At 46.4% G+C, this 20,968-nt stretch overlaps 1 protein-coding gene across 2 annotated transcripts in view; it reads right to left on the reverse strand.

The window, feature by feature from the left end:
* The window catches only part of VILL (villin like), a 156,912-nt gene that overhangs the window by 130,145 nt on the left and 5,799 nt on the right, over positions 1–20,968 (reverse strand). Inside the window, exon 1 of one of the 2 annotated variants that reach the window (XM_073677773.1) lies at positions 2,642–2,796. The exons of the other annotated variant lie outside the window; for it this stretch is intronic. The gene's annotated coding sequence lies outside the window, so the exon portion shown is untranslated. Of the gene's footprint in view, positions 1–2,641; positions 2,797–20,968 lie in introns of those variants that run through there. 2 annotated transcript variants of the gene reach the window in all.

The following is a 20,968-nucleotide window of genomic DNA, read 5'->3' on the forward strand; positions in this document are numbered from 1 at the left end:
GCTGCGCCATCACCCCCTCCACTACACTGCACCACGAGTGCTACTTCTATAACAGCAACATCTACACTGCCCTGGAGCTAAGCTCTACATGTGGAGAGCTAAACCAACTCTGCTGCATTAACACCAGCTCCAGAGGACCTGCTCCGCAGCGGCGGCTCCCTATAGCCGCATACCACAGGTGGCGTCACAAACTGTATATAAGAACTTTAATTCCCCTGTAAATATCCCCTTTTTATTGACCGCCCTGGGTCACGGACCGGGTCACCGCCACTGTGACATCTCCCCTAGCAACGACCGGCTCGACACCGAGTACCCCAGGGCCCAGGGGGCGCGTCACATACTTCCAGCCACATTCTGACTTGATGTATCCGGCCTCTCTCATTTCATTTGTGTTGAATGATGCAACGCACATCTAGTCGGCACTTGATCGTATATATGCGCATGCACCCGCCAGATCCCAGAGAATCCTAACAGTGAGGGCACTGCGCACTGTGAGGATTCACAGTACCTCAAGGCCAGACAACCCCTTTAAATTACATGGTATTTTAGTATATCTGTTTAAAGGGAACCTCCAACGTTAGAGACATTACACATATGCACATTGGACACATGCTCCCCGATACACCTTTATAGAGCACAGTACGGTTTTGGATTGGGTGCATAATCGTGGAGATTTAGGCTCTGGCTGCATGGCGATTTTGGCTGTGACATCGGTTAAGTAGCCAAAAATCTCGCTATGCTGCTGCTATATCCCAGTGTAATGCAGGCAAACAGGTTTGCATTGTGACCCCAGGCTACTGTGGTAAGCAAAGCACAAAAATCCAACTGGTTCTGACTTTCTCTGCCATGGTCGCAGTACAGGCTGCAATGTGACCCCTTTTCCTTGTGTATAATGTAGCAGCTGCACAGAGCAATATTTGGCCATATGACCTGTGCTGCAAACAAATTCACCTTATAGCATAAGCCTTGCTAATTTAAGGTCCATGTATGGATTGGCAAGAGAGGCAACAACAGAAAATACGTTCTTAAGAAAAACTAAGTACACCCTCTTTAAGTTCTATAGTTTTAAGTATCTGAACATAGTGAAAAAAAATGATCTGGTTCTTAGAAAGCCTTAAAATTAGGTAAATATAACCTCAGATGACAAACTACAGGGTCATTATTTATTTAACAAAAAATAGGCCAAAATGCAGAAGACGGGCATGAAAAATTAAGTACACTCCATGAATCAATAGCTTGTAGAACCACGTTAAGGCTATGTGCCCACGATGCAGAAATGCTCCGGATTTTTCCTGAGCGTTTCTGCATCTCCCTGGCATAAAAAAGCGCATGCGGATTGTACATGCGGATTGTACATGTGTTTTTCCTGCCAGGGACATGAAGATGTGAAGCGTTCTTCACATGCATTTCCGCATGCGGGTTGACAATCGCTTTCCAAGCGATTTTAGCATCACTTGGAATGTGCTTGACAACTTGGTCACACTATATAAATCCATGCAACCGGCATGGATTTATATAGTGTGACCCGAGACAATGTAAAAAAATAAAAAATAAATCTATACTTGCCTTCCGATGGTCCCCGCAGTCTTACTTCGCTTGGTGCTGACTGCCGGCAGATCGCAGTACACTGCACTGAAGGACCTGCCGACGTCAGCGTCGCGTGACCCGTCACATGACTATGACGTCAGCGCAGGTCCTTCAGTCCATTGCGATTTGCCGGCAAGGGAGGACGAGCGTACCGGGGGCAATCAGAAGGTAAGTATCATATTTATTTTTTATTTTATTCTTTTTTTTACAGGTTCTATGGTACCCAGGTCCAGAGGAGAGTCTCCTCTCCTCTAGATCTGGGTACCATCCGCACATTAGAACGCATGGAATGCGCATCTATATATACAGTGATACGTAATCCATGCGATCTAATGCAAGTCAATGGTGGCGAAAACGCAGCACTTCCGCAAAATAATTGGTAGTGCTGTGTTTTTTTCCGCAATGATAATCCGCAGCGGAAATTTCCGCAGCATGTGCACAGCACATGCGGATTATCATTGGGGAACATGGCAGGCCTTCTACCATGCGGTTTTAAGCGTTTCTGCAGCGTTTTTGCTGCTGCGGAAACGCTTAAAAAAATGCATCGTGGGCACACAGCCTAACAGCAATAACTGAATGTAATCAGATTCAGTATGACTTTATCAGTCTCTCACATTGTCCCGCAAACGCCCAACTTCAGGCTAAACTTGCATCCAACCTACATATCGAGCTAGAGATCTGCCTGTACGATATACATCTCCTAGGGCAATAGGGTGGCGGTTCTTCTACATGCTTCAGCAAGGAGTCACATACGGAAACACCCTTCATATCTATCTCCCCATTGCAAATGATAGTTGGCCAAACGACCAGCAAACCTTACAATTCACTTATCATTTCTCATGACAGTCCTTATAGTTATTCCTATTACTTTCTGTCTATGTAATATAGCAAAATATCCTTGATTATGCTGCAAAACTTTTATGGAAAGATTGTGTTCACAGGGCAGAGGCTCATGGAAGGAGAAGGATGATGCTTCTCATTAACCAGTCACAGCTCGGCAGCGGAGAACACTACAACTAATAATAATGTAACAAGGAAAGTAGGAAATTCTTACCTTAGTTACACAATGAATATAATTTAGTCTCTGCGAGGTCTCTCTGTCGGGACCAATGTTGTCACCTTTACTTGTCACAGTTTCCCAAACCTGTAACATGAGCGCAGGCTCACCTGCAGTGATCCTCCTACCTGCTGGGCCAACCCACCCAGAATTCTCCTGCCGAGCAGCCTACCCACAGGACAGGGGGAGAATGTGCTGCTCAGCGAGTCAATCAGTAATTTGTATTCCTTAAGTTAGAATGCGAAGGTTGCACTGTTAAAATGATATGAAGTAGTTAACTGCGTTAGTAAATGATATACAAGAAGATGGAAAAATCACAGCTCGCAATACTACATGAAGGTTAGACTCTGCTAAATATGGGAAGTGTATTGTTTCCAAAGCTGTAAATTTGTTGGATTATTACTACATTAGTGCTTGTCTGTCATTTACATGAAGCAATTGTTCCAAATGATAACTTAGAATTCCCTTGTAAATTACATAAGCAATTAAACCATATTGTGTCAGAGGATTAACCTTAGGGAAGAGTCACACAACCATATAACTCAGACAAGGATCGCAACGCAATTCTCGGACTGGCCGTCGGCTCTCCCAACTTGAACATGGCAGCATGTGTTTCTATGCCGCTGTCACGTTCGGGTTGGGAGAGCCGACGTCCAGTCCAAGCATTACGTTGTGATCCTCACCCAAGCCATACGGCCGTGTGAGTCTTCCCTGAGGGATAAATCATCAAGTTTGTAACAAGGATTGAAAGGAACTTTGTGGTCGAGGTCTGGCACCTTTCATAACAGTGAAAGCACGGTGGCTCAGTGGTTAGCACTGAAGCCTTGCAGCACTGGGGTTCTGGTTTCAAATCCAACCAAGGACAACATCTGCAAAGAGTTTGTATGTTCTCCCCGTGTTTGCGAGGGTTTCCTCCAGGTTCTCCGGTTTCCTCCCACATTCTAAAGACATACTAATAGGGAATTTAGATTGTGAGCCCCAATGGGGACAATGCCGATAATGTCTGTAATGAGATGTGGAATTAATGGTGCTAAATAAGTGAGTAAAATAAATAAATATGGTATGCCCCCACAGGGAGGCAACCAGCTTGATGGTTACACAGTCTTACATGAGGCTACAAGTTTAATGGTTTTCAGTCTTACATGAGGTAATATGTTGACTTGAACAGAGGTAGCCAATTGATATTGCAAAGGGTGAGTTACGCTTGTAATTTGTACAATTTGCTGACACTTGGAAAGGTCTTTGTGACGTCTATAAGAGGCCACTGGCTCAAAAAGGCTGCCTTGGACATACTTGGCACAAGCCACTTCATCTGGCAGATTCCAGAGGTAAATTGACCTACACCCTTTTAACCCTTGTTACTGGGATCTGGTCCAACAATGGGGTCCAATGGATTGCTTCCATGGAAGGGCTGCTGTCTGAAGGAGCGAACCAGAGGCAGGGACGGTCGCCAAGTAGGGTCAGAACAAAGAGGTCACGTCAGGAACAGAATCATAAGACAAGTCAGAAAACAGGAGGAATCAGGAAACCAGCAGAAGCGAGGACTAGCGCACAAGTCAGGTAGCGAAGACTAATTGATTGGCAGTGGATGTCAGAGACCCAGGCTTTCAAAAGTGCCCCATTCTGTCGATCAGCTGGGGTCTCAGCAGTTGGACCCCCCAACTGATCTAGAAGTTATCACCTATTCTAATGGAATAATAACCAGAATACCTCTTTAACAACTTATTATCCCTCTACTATGTCCCTCATATATGTACAAAAAAAATAGCCCTGTACTGGGTAATAATAGTACATTGTGTAAAAAAAGTATATCATGAAGTGATACAAGGATACACATATTTGAAGTTACCAATATGTCATCATATTTTTTAATAAATAATGCTGAGAAAACATTTAAAGCAGAAATAAGCAGTCTAGCAACAAAGTAATGCACAAATATACTGATCAGCTGGTTTTCTATGCAATATATGTGTAATTATAAGTATACAATGTAATTTTGACATCATACCACATTGCTCCTATCTATCCAGCAGCCGCAGTGCAGACATCACAATCGTCTAGCTGAATAAGGCGTAACCACATATTACGTGTGACATATAAGCTGGGATGGAGAGTGAAATGCATAATAATGCCTCAGGGAGTGAGAAAGTATGGCTAAAGAAAAACATATTAACTAATTGCATGTGTGACGCGCCCCTGGGCCTTCTGTGTCGTGCGGCATCGCGTGCACGGGGGCTTACCCGGAGCCGGATCAGATGGGGGTAGTAGTCTCGTGGCGGTGACCCGGGTCCGTGCCCAGGGAGTCAAACTAAGTGGCGAGTCTATTAGCAGTAGATGTTGGATGACTACGCCACCCGTTGAATGCAGCTTTGGAGCTGCCGCTGCAGGGCAGACCGCTGAGGCCGGTGGAAGGATGGTGCAGCGGGGATGGTATAACCCCCAACGGGAGGGGTATGGCCTCAGGGCAGCCGACGTGGATGATGGGGGTAGCAGGAACCACTCAGAGACGATGCGTGTAGTTCAGGGTCTTTACTGGTGACAAAGATAGACCCTCCCGGAGTACTTGCTAGCGATCGGGGCCTGGTCAGTCCTTGAGCAGATGGGATCTCCCCTGGCCAGGCGGAGTTGTAGGCCTTCCCAGCTAACTGTACTCTTCTGGCTACCTTGCTAGAGGCGGGTAAAAGTAGCCCACGTCCCTGAGTGTACCGTGTGGTGCTCACCCGTATGGCCGGTGACTCGGGGCCTTCTAATGGCTTCCGCTCCACGATGGCGGTGCTGGTCCCACGCGTGTGACCGTGCCTTTGGGTTTCTGGGCCAGAGGACCTGCAATCCCCTGCCGGTCGGTTTCTGCTGCTGGGTCTGGGTTAATCCCCACAGCCTCGGACTCCGGGTCCGGTGGTAACTCTTCAATCAGGGCGAGCTCTTCAGCTGCCAGCCCCTGATTCCTTTTAGCACTGCTCCCACTGAGCTCCTGATCTTTCTTTCCTATGCTGCTTCTCTTCTTCTCTCTGTACCCTTTTCCCTCTCTTAACCCTGCCTCAGCCCCAGGTTTATATAGGGGAAGTTCTTCCCCTCCCAGGACTGGGCAGGAGGTGTGGCATGCATAAGATCCCTGACCAAGAGACCTCCCACCTGCTCTCAGACATAATATTGCTATTATTGTGGAGACCAGACCCCTGGGGTGCCACATGTGCATGCAAGTGTTAACATGATTTCTTACTTTTACATTTGTGTTCTTTTACTTTATAGGGTTTTCGGGTTTTAAAAAAAAATTGATGGCTATGAATGTATAATTGGTAATGGCCCCTTCCACTAAAATACTGCAGGTAAGGATCAGCTGCTCTGATGGATATACAATAAAAGGGCTGTGGCACTCCAATACTGCTGATCTGTGGGGGTCCATCCAAGGACAGCTACAGCTTCAATCTGATTTACCTCACTCCATTGCTGGAATCACAGTCACACAGCTCAGTACTGCTGTATAGTGTCTTCCATGCTGTTGCTTCTGTCTGTTTTGCTCACCAAAAAAGTAATTTCCCAAATTCAATCAAGATGATTTTGCAAAAAATAAGTACAGCCCATTAAAAGTCTTAAGAGCAAAGTGAAAGTTTAGACTACAAAATTCAAATGAACAAGAATTCAACCACGGGTCAGTATTATTTTTTATTAAACTGGTCTTCAGCAGACAGGTGACTATAAAATGGTGTTACTTAACAAAGAAAAACATTTCACGCTGTCAGCAATGGCACCACATAGAAGAGAAGTGCCATAAGACCTGAGAAAGAAAATAATTTCTTTACACAAGAAAAAAGTGATACAAAAATGTTAAAAAGATAGAACTGCATCCATTTCATAGAGACATCCAGGCCTACCACGGAAGTTAACACCTAAACAGGAACGTCTTCTGATGAGAAGGATTGAAGAAAAGCAACATTTCATTGATGATATCATGAATTCACAGATGTATTTGTGGCGCCCCTGAGGGTTCGGTCGCCACAGAGGTACTGCACCTCACCCAGAGGTGTGGTGTCTCCATTCTCTCAGGTAAGGAAGGAGTGCTGCACGGAACCCCAACACCTACATCCAACACTACACTACCCCAGGCCAGCAGGAGGAGCAAGACGCAATGTAGTTTTCTGCTGAGCTCTGACCCTGGCTGGGGTGGGGGGAACCCAAAGTCAGGGGGAACCAGTAGTGGGTGTGGGTGGAGGAAGAAGTTCATGGGAGCACTCATACAGTAAAGATATAAAATAGGGAAGCCATCTTAGGGTGGCAGTCTAGTAGTTGTTGAACAGCTTGGGAGCAGAGTCTCTCTAGGAGCTCTGCTCCATTTCAAGGGCCCAGGACTGAGGCCCAGGAGGGGAGCAGGGAGTAGGCTCCGATCTACTGAAGGGATCCTAGGGGGTACGGCGAGTGCAGATGGCACCCGTACACCCCGAACCTGCCAAGTGTCAGCAGGATCTAGGCCGCAAGAAGGGGATCGGCCCCTGGCCCAGTCGTGCAGCTTCAAGCCTCGGCTGGAAAAACCGGAGGCTTCAGACTTCTATAGCAGAAGCCAAACTCTCACTTCAATCCAAAGAAAGGTCAAGCAGGTCTGTGCAACTCCAACGGACAGGGGGGACCCCGCAGCACCCAAATAGGATTCACAGTGAGAAGCGCAGGGCAGGAGGGAGTAAAGACCCAGCGTGAAGTCGGTCTAGGAAGGTACATATGAAAGTGGGGTTCTGCCAGGCACACCTGAGCTGCCTGAGGAAGGACTGAACCCCTGCCCTGTGAACGCAGTGTGACGCGGGAGGCTTGCACCAGTACTGTGCACCTGAGGAACTTGAACAGAACTGTGAGTAAACTCGGATGACTGCACTGAACTGCCTCCGCTCCTTCATTTCGACGGTACCTTTTCCCTCCCTGCACTACTACGCCCAGCACACCTCCTCCATCTTTCCTTACACTGCCCTGAGGCCTGCTCCACCTCTGGGGAGCCATTCCATCTTAAGCTGCCCTATCATCTGCCTCAGAGGACTGCCGCAATGCTGGTGATCCTCACCAGACACCACAGGTGGCGTCACGACAATTTTCCCCAACCAAAATATTCCCCCTTTTTGAGTGACCGCCCTGGGCCACGGACCGGGCCAGCCACCGTGATATCCCCCAGCAACCAGAGGCCCGGCTACCGAGCACGCCACGGCCCTGGGGGCGCGTCATCTTCTGGCGTCACGAGCAGGATGCGTGACCAGCCCGTTATCAGTGGGTATTGTGTGCCTAAGGACTGTTTTACTACATTAAATGTGGTGCCCACCCCAGAAGAACGGGCGCCATTATGTGCGTGTTCAGAGACAACAATATGGAACCTCCCATCGTGGGTCGGGTGCCAGAATGGCGCCAAAAGCATACCCTGCCCCTTGCACCAGTGGCCGTCACAGGGAGTGACCGACAGCAAATCGCCATGGGACCGCCCCCAAAAGAGGAGAGGAGGAGGAGGAGAAAAGGAATGGCGACAGGGTGTGGTCTCGACCCGTCTAGCCAGACCGCATCCGGCAGCCAAGATGGAAGGGAGCAAAAACCAAGCCTCTGCCTCTGGCCTGCCACTGCACCGAGCCACCCCCTCCACCATGGAGGAAAATATGGAGAAGCTGTCCCCGGAGGACGTGGAGTTCCTCGAGAGCGAGGTCCTCGAGCTGGGCCAGCAAGTGGAGCGAGCCCAGCAGGCAGCGGTCACCCGGTGGAAAAGTGAGCTGCTGGAGAAACTAGCCGCCCGCCGGAAAGTGAGACCGGATGCCAGCAGCCGCACACCAGCCCCGGCGGAGCTCGCAGGAAACCAGGAGGCCGTGTGGGACACAGGAGCAGGTAGGAGAGAATCCCCAGCCCCGACCTGCTCCTGAGCCTCCTGCCCCAGCCCCCGCCATATGCTGCCACACTCTGGCCGGAACCGTTATGCAGCCCGGAACCTCCACCCCCGGGCGCGGAACCCCGAAAAACCCCCACCAAGGGCCTTCCTGGAACCCTCGCCTCTGAGCGCTGCACCGGAGGGTTCCCCATACAGCGTCCTTCCGGAACCTCTGGTCCAGGGCGCTGAAGCTACGGGCCTGTTGCTGGGAGCCCTCCCGCCGCCTCCGTCATTTGAGTGGATCTACGGCGCGCCGGTCTTCGACTGGTCCGCCCGTTACGAGGATCAGCAGCCGTGCCCGCTCCTCCCAATACCAGCGCCCCCGGTTGCCTGCCCCGGCGGAGAGGAGTTCTGCTGGGACAACCGGGGGGGGAATCTGATGGGATTCTCCCAGGAGACAGAGGCCACCGCCCAGCAGAGTAAGGAATTCTGCCGGCGGGAGCTCCGGCAATTGAAGAGGGAGCGACGCGCGCGGGAAGCGCGCAATGAATGCCTGGAGGCCCGTGACAAGGCCGCCAAGGCACAAGTCCGCCAGGCGGAGACAGCCAACCCCAGCCCCCGTGAGGAGGGCCTCATTGTCAAATTTAATCTCAAGGCTGGGTGGGGCTTCATCCGTAGTCCCGAGTTCAACAGGGACATTTTCGTCAACCGGCGGGATGTGGAGCCTGAGCTGGAGGAAGGCCATCCTGACCGGAACCTGTATCCGGGAGACCAAGTCACGTTCACCCGGCATCATGGTGAGCGTGGCTGGTATGCCCTGCAAGTGTACCATGCCAACAAGGATGAACTGCTGCAGGAAGTCCCTCGTGACCCGGCTGGGTCAGGGAAGAACGAAGAGTACCCTAGGAGGGGTCCCCAGTACTAGGGTAGTACTGGACTGCACATAACTGAATATAGTCACCCGTCCGGGTGCTGAGTTTATCATGTTGTTTTTTTATAATATGTTTCCTTAGGTACCTGTAAGGGTATAGAGACAATAGGGTAGAGGACAGTGATCTCCCTACAAACTTTCCATTGTAAATAAGTTTAGCACTTCTTAAAGTGCATCCTATTGGTTTTATAAGTGCAATCCATACTTCAGAACAAAAACCCGTTTGGCGTGGCGGAAGACGAGGTCCAGTATCTGGATCATCTATGCCCTGCAGCCATGCCCAGGGCCTACGTTGAGGGTTTGCGGACGGGTCCCTCATTCTGCTGCTGTTGCACCCTGGTGCAGAAACTCGCTTGAAAATGTTTTATATGAAAATTGTTTTATAGGAATAAGTGCTCTTAAGATATTTTATATTCCATAATGTAACATTTAAAGTGATGTGCCTCCCAAAAAGGGAAGAATGTTTTTACAGTCTTATATGCGAATGCATTCTAAAAACTTTGCATGTCATATATCCCTGTTTTTGCTTTGTTCCAGCCCGCGGACGTGCTGTGTTTTACCGGGGGGGAATGTGGCACCCCTGAGGGTTCGGTCGCCACAGAGGTGCTGCACCTCACCCAGAGGTGTTGTGTCTCCCTTCTCTCAGGTAAGGAAGGAGTGCTGCACGGAACCACAACACCTACATCCAACACTACACTACCCCAGGCCAGCAGTTGGAGCAAGACGCAATGTAGTTTTCTGCTGCGCTCTGACCCTGGCTGGGGTGGGGGGAACCCAAAGTCAGGGGGAACCAGTAGTGGGTGTGGGTGGAGGAAGAAGTTCATGGGAGCACTCATACAGTAAAGATATAGAATAGGGAAGCCATCTTAGGGTGGCAGTCTAGTAGTTGGTGAACAGCTTGGGAGCAGAGTCTCTCTAGGAGCTCTGCTCCATTTCAAGGGCCCAGGACTGAGGCCCAGGAGGGGAGCAGGGAGTAGGCTCCGATCTACTGAAGGGATCCTAGGGGGTACGGCGAGTGCAGGTGGCACCCGTACACCCCAAACCTGCCAGGTGTCAGGAGGATCTAGGCCGCAAGAAGGGGACCGGCCCCTAGCTCAGTCGTGCAGCTTCAAGCCTCGGCTGGAAAAACCGGAGGCTTCAGACTTCTATAGCAGAAGCCAAACTCTCACTTCATTCCAAAGTAAGGTCAAGCAGGTCTGTGCAACTCCGACGGACAGGGGGGACCCCTCAGCACCCGAATAGGATTCACAGTGAGAAGCAGGAGGGAGTAAAGACCCAGCGTGAAGTCGGTCTAGGAAGGTACATATGAAAGTGGGGTTCTGCCAGGCACACCCGAGCTGCATGAGGAAGGACTGAACCCCTGCCCGGTGAACGCAGTGTGACGTGGGAGGCTTGCACCAGTACTGTGCACCTGAGGAACTTGAACAGAACTGTGAGTAAACTCGGATGACTACACTGAACTGCCTCCGCTCCTTCATTTCGCCGGTACCTTTTCCCTCCATGCACTACTACGCCCAGTGCACCTCCTCCATCTTTCCTTACACTGCCCTGAGGCCTGCTCCACCTGTGGGGAGCCGTTCCATCTTAAGATGCCCTATCATCTGCCTCAGAGGACTGCCGCAGCGCTGGTGATCCTCACCAGACACCACAGGTGGCGTCACGACAATTTTCCCCAACCAAAATATTCCCCCTTTTTGAGTGACCGCCCTGGGCCACGGACCGGGCCAGCCACCGTGATATCCCCCGGCAACCAGAGCCCCGGCTGCCGAGTACCCCACGGCCCTGGGGGCGCGTCATATTGCTCTTTATTGAAAGAGAAGATGCTACCATCACTCCATGCCCTTGGTAGACGTGCACTTTTAAAACATGACAATGAACCAAAACACACATTTACGGCCACTGTTACATTTCTGAAGAAGAAAGTGTGAAAGTGATTCAGTGGCCAAGTATGTCTGCTAATATGAACCCAATTGAACACCTATTGGGAATTCTGAAGAGAAAAGTTGAGCCTCACTCTCCATCCAGCATCCAGGCTCTAAAAGAGGTCATTCTTGAAGAACAGAAAAAGATAGATGTTGCAGTATGTCACCAAATTGTTAATAGCATGTCTAGAATACTTGGTGCTTTCCTTAAAAATCATGGAGGAATACTAGATGTAGCATTATTTGGTGTAGGGTGTATTCATTTTTGCATCAACTAATTTGAGTAAAACTTTCTATACTGAAAGTTATATTATTAACTTTACTTTCATGTTGTATGTTAAAAAAAGTGTTCTATGTAACTTAGTCTTGTCAAAATTTTGGAAACAGTTCTTGTGTTCAGTGACATATTGATTAAAATCTTATTTTTCATAGGGGGTGTACTCATTTATGCTGAGCACTGTATGTATCCTCTTGAGGTTTGGAAATGTACTCCTACTATATGGTTGTCTTTCCATTTATCTTCACAATTTCTTCTTGCATTACAAAAGTAGATCATAATCTAAACTTTAGTTAGAACCTGTGATTCTTACTATGCCATATGAAAACCTACATGCACTCAAGTCTCCTTGTGTGTTTTCCCTGCATGTGAGTTTCCTAAACCCCTATTACATGCACAATTGCATTCTATCATAATCTTCACCGAACGTCCACAAATAATATGACAAGTGGCAGCAAATCCCTGTGGGATCTCCTCCCAGACCTGGACTAAAGCATCCGCCAACTCCTGGACAGTCTGTGGTGCAACATGACGTTGGTGGCTGGAGCGAGATATGATGTCCCAGATGTGCTCAATCGGATTCAGGTCTGGGGAACGGGCGGGCCAGTCCATGGCTTCAATGCCTTCATCTTGTAGGAACTGCTGACACACTCCAGCCACATGAGGTCTGGCATTGTCCTGCATTAGGAGGAACCCAGGGCCAACCGCACCAGCATATGGTCTCACAAGGGGTCTGAGGATCTCATCTCGGTACCTAATGGCAGTCAGGCTACCTCTAGCGAGCACATGGAGGACTGTGCGGCCCTCCAAAGAAATGCCACTCCACACCATTACCGACCCACAGCCAAACCGGTCATGCTGAAGGATGTTGCAGGCAGCAGATCGTTCTCCACGGCGTCTCCAGACTCTGTCACGTCTGTCACATGTGTTCAGTGTGAACCTGCTTTCATCTGTGAAGAGCAAAGGGCGCCAGTGGCGACTTTGCCAGTCCTGGTGTTCTGTGGCAAATGCCAAGCATCCTGCACGGTGTTGGGCTGTGAGCACAACCCCCATCTGTGGACGTCGGGCCCTCATACCGCCCTCATGGAGTCGGTTTCTAACCGTTTGTACAGACACATGCACATTTGTGGCCTGCTGGAGGTCATTTTGCAGGGCTCTGCCAGTGCTCCTCCTGTTCATCCTTGCATAAAGGCGGAGGTAGCGGTCCTGCTGCTGGGTTGTTGCCCTCCTATGGCCCCTCCACGTCTCCTGGTGTACTGGCCTGTCTCCTGGTAGCGGCTCTAGCCTCTGCACACTACGCTGACAGACACAGCAAACCTTCTTGCCACAGCTCGCATTGATGTGCCATCCTGGATGAGCTGCACTACCTGAGCAACTTCTGTGGGTTGTAGAGTCCGTCTCATGCTACCACGAGTGTGAAAGCACAACCAACATTCAAAAGTGACCAAAACATCAGCCAGAAAGCATTGGTACTGAGATGTGGTCTGTGGTCCCCACCTGCAGAACCACTCCTTTATTGAGGGTGTCTTGATAATTGCCAATAATTTCCATCTATTTTCTACTCCATTTGCACAACAGCATGTGAAATTGATTGTCAATCAGTGTTGCTTCCTAAGTGGACAGTTTGATTTAACAGAAGTTTGATTCACTTGGAGTTATATTCTGTTGTTTAAGTGTTCCCTTTATTTTTTTGAGCAGTGTATTATAATTCTAGCAAAGAGCAGATACATTGTAATAATTGATTTTCTGTGTCTGTTAAACAAACACTGCCTGTCAATCTTGGAAAAGTAAGTATTTCTCAAGATGCTTCTTTGTTCCTTTCTGTTCGGCAAACTTGTCCTCCAGTGTCCTCTATGAATAAATGTTTACTTTATATATCCATCATCTGCTATAAAACAAGCAGAAAAGAAAAGCCATATTGATCAAAGCAGCCTCCCAGTACAGCAGGATAATATAAGTCCTAACACTGAGAGTTTGCATAGTTGACATAAGATATTAAAACTAACCGACCTATCATTTGTGGACTTATGAAATACGTGTCCATAAATGTCACGGTAAGCTATGAATAAAGAATAAAGCCGTGTTAAAGTAATATTCATGGCAGGTTCAGGCTTTCTTTGAATACAGCATTATCTTTATACAGTACTTGTGGAGCGAGATTTCTGTATTATCACACACTCCCTAATATTACTTCGTAACTTTTTAGTAGTTGGTGGGAAAAACACTAATTCTAACATAGGAATGCTGTTGCTTTAAATTTCTCAGTGGTTTATTAATGCAGGCATAAACCACTGTAAAGTCCATGAAAACAAACAGGCCTTCCTTGGCAAAAATGATAAACAAAAGAAAACAGCACAGTCCAGTTGCCTGTGGGAATTCGTCCACACAAGGTTAACAGAACACCCACGGTTCAGGCTAGCACAAGCAGCTCTTTCCTCTGGAGTTAGCCTCTCCAGATACACTGAACTCCTAATGCCTCAGCAGGCTGTGTATTTAAACCCCAGACCACATCCTGACTTCCCACCTGTTAGAATCTTGCTGTTAGTTTTTTTTTCCTTTGCTGGTCACATGACCTTGTTGGCCTATTTAATCCTGCTCCGCCCTTCTGGCTTTGCTGGACTTCATTGTATATCTACTTTCTAGCTAGCCTGTGCTCTGTATCTAACTCTGTTAGTTTGCTTGGTCTACGGACCTCTATGTTCTATCTATTTTGTTTGTTCGTCTGTCTGCTACTATTTCTGTTAGGAGGTGTCCCATATTCCTCCCAGTCCTTAGTACTTGTAGGGATTCCCTCCTCACATCTATAGGTCTCCGTACAGACTAGATTAGGACTTTAGCAGGTCTGATCGCAGGATCAGGTTCCCTGTTACATCGTAGGGATTCAGCTGAGTCTTATAGTAGGGACAGATCTCCTCTCTTTCCTTAGCTTTGGTAGCAGAACATAACAGTAAGTCCAGCCTGCAAATTCTCTAAGGAAAGATTTTTTTTTTTTTTTTTTTTGTGTTCCATCATGGTGTCGGTTCAGGATTTGGCTAAACACCTGCAGGGACTCTCTCTGGAAGTGGCCGAGCTCCGTCAGCACGTGAGTAACTGTCCTGGAGCATATTTCTTGGAGCCTAAGGTATGTTTGCCGGATTTATTTTTTGGTGAACATCGAGAATTTTTTTCATTTAAAAATGCTTGCTTATTGTATTTTCGTTTGAGACCCAAGTCCTCTGGGGATGAATCCCAGCGCGTAGGGTTCATAATGTCACTTTTGCGCAAAGAGCCTCAGGAGTGGGCCTTTTCTTTGCAACCTAGTGATACATGCTTCAGATCAGTGGATAGTTTTTTTTCTGCTTTAGGACTATTATATGATGATCCTGACCGTGTGGCATCAGCTGAGACTGAGTTGAGACGTTTAAAACAAGGATCAGGTAATGTCGAAAAATATTGTACTCATTTTCGTCGTTGGTCCACTCAAACAGGGTGGAACGATTCTGCTCTGAAAAGTCTATTTCTTGCTGGGCTCAGTGAAAGGGTTAAAGACCTGCTAATTGCTTATCCTACACCTGAGGATTTGCAACAGGCTATGCAATTAGCTATACGGGTGGATAGAAGACTGCGTGCTAGGGTTAATGAGAGCAAATCCTCTGCTATGTCAGTTTCTGGTTATGATAATGTGTGTACTAACAGTGGTGAACCGATGGAGATTGGATCGGTGGCACCTCGCTCTCAAGAAAAAGACCGTCGTTTTTCAGAAGGCTTGTGTTTCTATTGCGGAAAATCTGGTCATTTGATTAAAGGCTGTGAGCTTCGTATGAAGAAAGAAAAAAAAAATGGTCAGTCACGCCCGTATTGCCTGTTTAAATTCCAAGGGTATATTTTTAGCTGCTTCCACGATTGCTCAGGAAAAATTAATGGAATTTCGGGTGTTTGTTGATTGCGGGTCTACACTGAATGTAATTGATGGGGGATTCGTGGAAAAACTTAATTTAAAACCTGAACCTTTATCATCCCCCATTGCTGTGGTTTCTGTGGATGGCTCCCCTTTGAAGAATATTTCTCTCAAGGTCAGTGAATTTCCTCTCACTATTAATGGTGTTCACCATGAGAAATTGGATTTGGTAGTGTTGAATAACTTGCCTTCTCCAGTAATATTGGGTTTGCCCTGGTTAAAATTTCACAATCCTGTACTGGATTGGTCTACCAGTGAAATTAAATCCTGGAGCCATAAATGTTATGACAAGTGTTGTAACGGGCGTATTGCAGCTTTGGATAGGGGAGAATTGCCTGTTCCTATTCAGGATTTTTGGAGAGTTTTTTCTGAGAAGGAATCGCAGGTTTTGCCTCCCCATAGAGACTATGATTGTTCTATTGAATTTGTCCCTGGAGCGACTCTTCCTAAAAGTCGTTTATTTAACCTTACCATTCCTGAGAGGAAAGCTTTGGAGGAATACATACAGACAAGTTTGGCCGCCGGTCACATTAGGCCCTCTAAGTCTCCTGTGGCGGTTGGATTTTTTTTTGTAAAAAAAAAGGACGGCGGTTTACGTCCTTGTCTGGATTTTCGTGAGATTAACAAAATTACGGTACGCAATCCTTACCCACTGCCATTGATTCCTGATCTGTTTAACCAGTTATTGGGGGCCAAGTGGTTCTCTAAAATTGACCTTAAGGGGGCATACAATCTGTTGCGCATGAAGGAGGGTGATGAATGGAAGACTGCTTTTAACACTCCTGTGGGTCATTTTGAGAATCTGGTTATGCCTTTTGGTCTTACTAATGCTCCTGCATTTTTTCAGAATCTGATTAATGACATCCTTAGACCTTTGATCGGTAAAAATGTGGTTGTGTATTTGGATGACATTTTGATTTATTCGCCAGATCTGGAGTCTCATTGGCGGAGCGTGCGTGAGGTATTACAGTTATTAATGGACAATTCGCTTTTTGCTAAGCTGGAGAAATGTGAGTTCGTTGTACAGAGAATTAGTTTTTTGGGCTACATTATCTCCAGCAAAGGTTTTGAGATGGATCCGGTTAAGGTTCAGGCTGTGCAGGAATGGCCTAGGCCTATTGGTTTGAAATCGATACAGAGGTTTTTGGGTTTCGCCAATTACTACAGAAAATTCATAAAAAAATTTTCTAGTATTGTCAAACCTCTGACTGATTTCACCAGGAAAGGTGCTGATGCGGTTCAGTGGTCTTCTGAGGCCATTGAAGCTTTTGTGTATCTCAAGGAGAGGTTCACCTCTGCTCCCATCCTTATGCAGCCTGATGTTACTAGGCCGTTTTTGGTTGAGGTTGATGCTTCCTCTGTGGAGGTTGGCGCAGTATTGTCTCAGGATAACGGGGATGGATTACATCCCTGTGCCTTTTTTTCAAAAAAATTTTCGGAGACTGAACTGAATTACGATATTGGTAATCGGGAATTATTGGCTATTAAACTCGCATTTGAACACTGGCGCCACTTCTTGGAAGGTGCGGAATTTCCCATTCAGGTTCTTACGGATCATAAAAATCTGATATATCTTGATGCTGCCAAGCGCCTGAATGCCCGTCAGGCTAGGTGGGCACTGTTTTTCTCGCGGTTTAATTTCTCCGTTACTTACATCCCTGGTACTAAGAATGTTAAGGCGGATGCCTTGTCTCGCAGTTTTTCTCCCATAGTCGGTGCTGAGAAAGAGGAAAACATTTTACAAGAAGGTGTTGTGATAGCTGCTTTAGACTCCGTTTTGGAAGATGAGATTCTTAAAGCTCAGGAGAATGCCCCATCTAACACTCCTCATGGGAGGTTGTTTGTGCCTGGGACCTTTAGGAGAGATTTGTTTGTTGAGTGTCACGAATCTCGGTTGGCAGGTCATCCCGGAATCTCTGAGACCAAGAGACTGGTGGGTCGCAGTTTTTGGTGGCCTGGATGGCAGAAGGAAGTCATTAAGTGGGTGCGCCAATGTACTATATGTGCTAGATCTAAGTCCTCACATACTCCTGCTGCGGGGTTGCTTTGTCCTTTGGAGGTCCCCAGTGCTCCTTGGACACATTTGGCTATGGACTTTATAACTGACCTTCCCTCCTCTGAGGGTTTTACTGTCATCTGGGTGGTCGTGGACCGTTTTAGCAAGATGTGTCACTTGGTTCCCTTCGTCAAACTGCCCTGCGCTAAAACTCTCGCTAAGGCCTTTGTCAAGGAAATTGTCAGACTTCATGGCGTTCCTACTGACATTGTTTCTGATAGGGGTCCTCAGTTCGTGGCTCGTTTTTGGCGTGCCTTTTGTGACAGGTTGGGAATTCATTTGTCGTTTTCGTCCGGATATCATCCTGAATCTAATGGCCAGACAGAAAGGAAAAACCAGGATGTTGAGCAGTTCTTGCGTTGTTTTGTGGCAGACAATCAAGAGGGGTGGTCTGAGTTTCTGCCACTTGCCGAATTTGCTCTGAACAATCATACATCTTCTTCTGCTGGTTGTTCGCCTTTTTTTTGTTGTTCTGGGAGACATCCGTCGTTTGGGTCGTTCTCCAAGTTGGGATCTGCCGTGCCTGAGGAGGAGAATTTTTCCGGTGATTTGGAAAGAGTTTGGACGGATGTGCGTGGTAATCTTCAGGAGGCCAACAGAAAATCTAAAGACTACTTTGATAGGAAACGACAGGAGGTTTTGTTCGCTGTTGGTGACATGGTTTGGTTGTCCTCTAGGAATCTGCGGTTGAGGATTCCTTCTAAGAAATTGGGTCCCAAGTTTGTAGGGCCCTTTAAGGTGCTTCAGGTTGTCAACCAATCTGCTGTTAGGTTGGAGGTTCCTACCTCCTGGAGAATTAATCCGGTCTTTCATGTCTCTCTGTTAAAAAAAGCTGTTGTGTCGGATGGTGACGCCTCTGCCTCTGTTCCTCCGGTGGTGGAGGACGGGGAATATGAAATTTCTCGCATCCTTGACTCTAGACGGTATAGAGGTAGTTTGCAGTATCTTGTGGCCTGGAAAGGTTTCGGACCCGAGGATAACTCTTGGGTTAGGTCAGATGATGTTTCCGCGTCCAGACTTATCAGAGCGTTTCACAGGAGATTTCCTGATAAGCCTGGTCCTAGGGGATCCGGAGGATCCTCTTAGAAGGGGGGGTACTGTTAGAACCTTGCTGTTAGGTTTTTTTTCCTTTGCTGGTCACATGACCTTGTTGGCCTATTTAATCCTGCTCCGCCCTTCTGGCTTTGCTGGACTTCATTGTATATCTACTTTCTAGCTAGCCTGTGCTCTGTATCTAACTCTGTTAGTTTGCTTGGTCTACGGACCTCTATGTTCTATCTATTTTGTTTGTTCGTCTGTCTGCTACTATTTCTGTTAGGAGGTGTCCCATATTCCTCCCAGTCCTTAGTACTTGTAGGGATTCCCTCCTCACATCTATAGGTCTCCGTACAGACTAGATTAGGACTTTAGCAGGTCTGATCGCAGGATCAGGTTCCCTGTTACATCGTAGGGATTCAGCTGAGTCTTATAGTAGGGACAGATCTCCTCTCTTTCCTTAGTTTTGGTAGCAGAACATAACACCACCCTTCACAATGGTCATTAACAAAAATCACTCCCTTTTAAAATGGAGGTTTAACTCCTCTCAGCAAATAACATGCTGGAGCAAACTTCATGGTTTCAATTCAAGCTAATAGCCTCCGTGAAACATATCTTTCCTCCATTACTTTACCAGTGACTTTGTTACAACACGTACATGCATAGAAGACAGTAAGGTCCAGAGCAATTATCAAAATTGTCTCCCCATTCTGGTGTCTTATTTTGCCATCCAGGACATAAGGGTCTTGTATTTGTTTTGTTGATGTGCAGTTTTGACCAAGACTTGGTTACCTAAACCATTAGGATCTCCACCCAAATGCAAATTTTGCCGAGAGCAAATGGGACCGAATCATTGTTGCATTTGTGCCTTGTTTCTGGCATAGTTCTAATAGTGTTCATTTTTATTTCATTTGTACTCCATTTATTATTTAGTTTCCCCTTTGTTAAATAACTTTACTTGGTTTTGGAAGTTTTTTTTCCGGGATTATGGGTGTGGGTTTTGGTTATCTAGATATTTTTCACACAATTTATCATTTATGACCTTTTTAAAATGTTGCAATTTTTTTGCACAATTGCCCAAAATCTGTCTGGGTTTTTTTTAGTTAAAGACTAATGCACAACATTTTAAAGCTTCCTAAAGAATCTTACTACTTTCTTCTCTAAAAAGGCACAAAAAAGAGCCAAAAATAAGCATCTGTGAATTTGTAGAAATTTAATAAACATTGAGCACCCATTTTGATTAATTTGGTGCAATATCCACCAGCACAGAAAGAATGACAATACGAAAAATTACTTAGAAAATGCAAAAGATGAATTGAGACCTTGAAGTTCACAGGTTGCTGTTTGACTTAGTCATAATCAGCCAAAATATCAAGGGAAGAAGTGCCCTTTTTTTATAGATTTTATATTTTTTTATAGAATTTTCTGGTTCCTCCTTATGAAATGTAATATTATATAAACCAATAACATAAATTATACTACACAGAGAGAACAGAGTATAACTAATGGTACTGCATCATGTCACAAGAGGATGTTTAACAGGATCTTGGTAATTCCTTGCTTAATTTCATTACTCTTTCAACTGTTCTTATAAAACCTGGATCACTCTGACAATTGAAGCTACAGCACAAAAGGAGGGAATCTAGAAGTAACTAAATATAAGGAAATACGCATGGTATTTCTGTGAAGCTATGACAATTTATTTCTAAGACATTTAGAACATGTCTTTTGTGCCGCAGACCAAGTATGTGCCCAACGGCCCTTCTTGACAACTTCCCCGTGACCACGAGGAGGTTGTATGGTAATGTGTATGGACAGTCTAGTTTAGTCTGTAGTGTTATATAATTATAATATGCTTAGCTATTTTTTGGGGGGGGATTTATATCCAATCTGTGGGAAATTGTGGCAAGTCATGTTCACTGTGTACAATAATAAATGTTCATAGAAAAGTTACCGTAATTCAAATCTGAAAGATTTCCCAACATAAAAATTGGAGAGCAGGCTCTGACACATACCGCTACATAGGCATGCAGTAGCATATATTGCAGATTCCATGCAATATAGTATGTCTTTATTTTGAGTAGTCTAAAATAATATTTGAGTGAACAGAATTGAATTTTCACTGCATATATGTACAATAAAAAATTATATTGTGGTACCGTGTTAGCCAGAAAAATCAATGTAAATACTTTTCATGTCCAAAGATGACAAAAGTATTCTCGGAGTGATACTTTTATTGGCTAACCAGAACAAAACACTGTATATATTTGAAAGCTTTCAGAGCACAGACGTTATTTCTTTAGGCAGATTTTCAAGAAGGAGCCTCTGTGCGCTGAAAGCTT

This window comes from Phyllobates terribilis, unplaced genomic scaffold (genome assembly GCF_046119375.1).
Source record: "Phyllobates terribilis strain yellow unplaced genomic scaffold, ASM4611937v1 Scaffold_4__5_contigs__length_816908805, whole genome shotgun sequence".
Lineage (NCBI taxonomy): Eukaryota > Metazoa > Chordata > Amphibia > Anura > Dendrobatidae > Phyllobates > Phyllobates terribilis.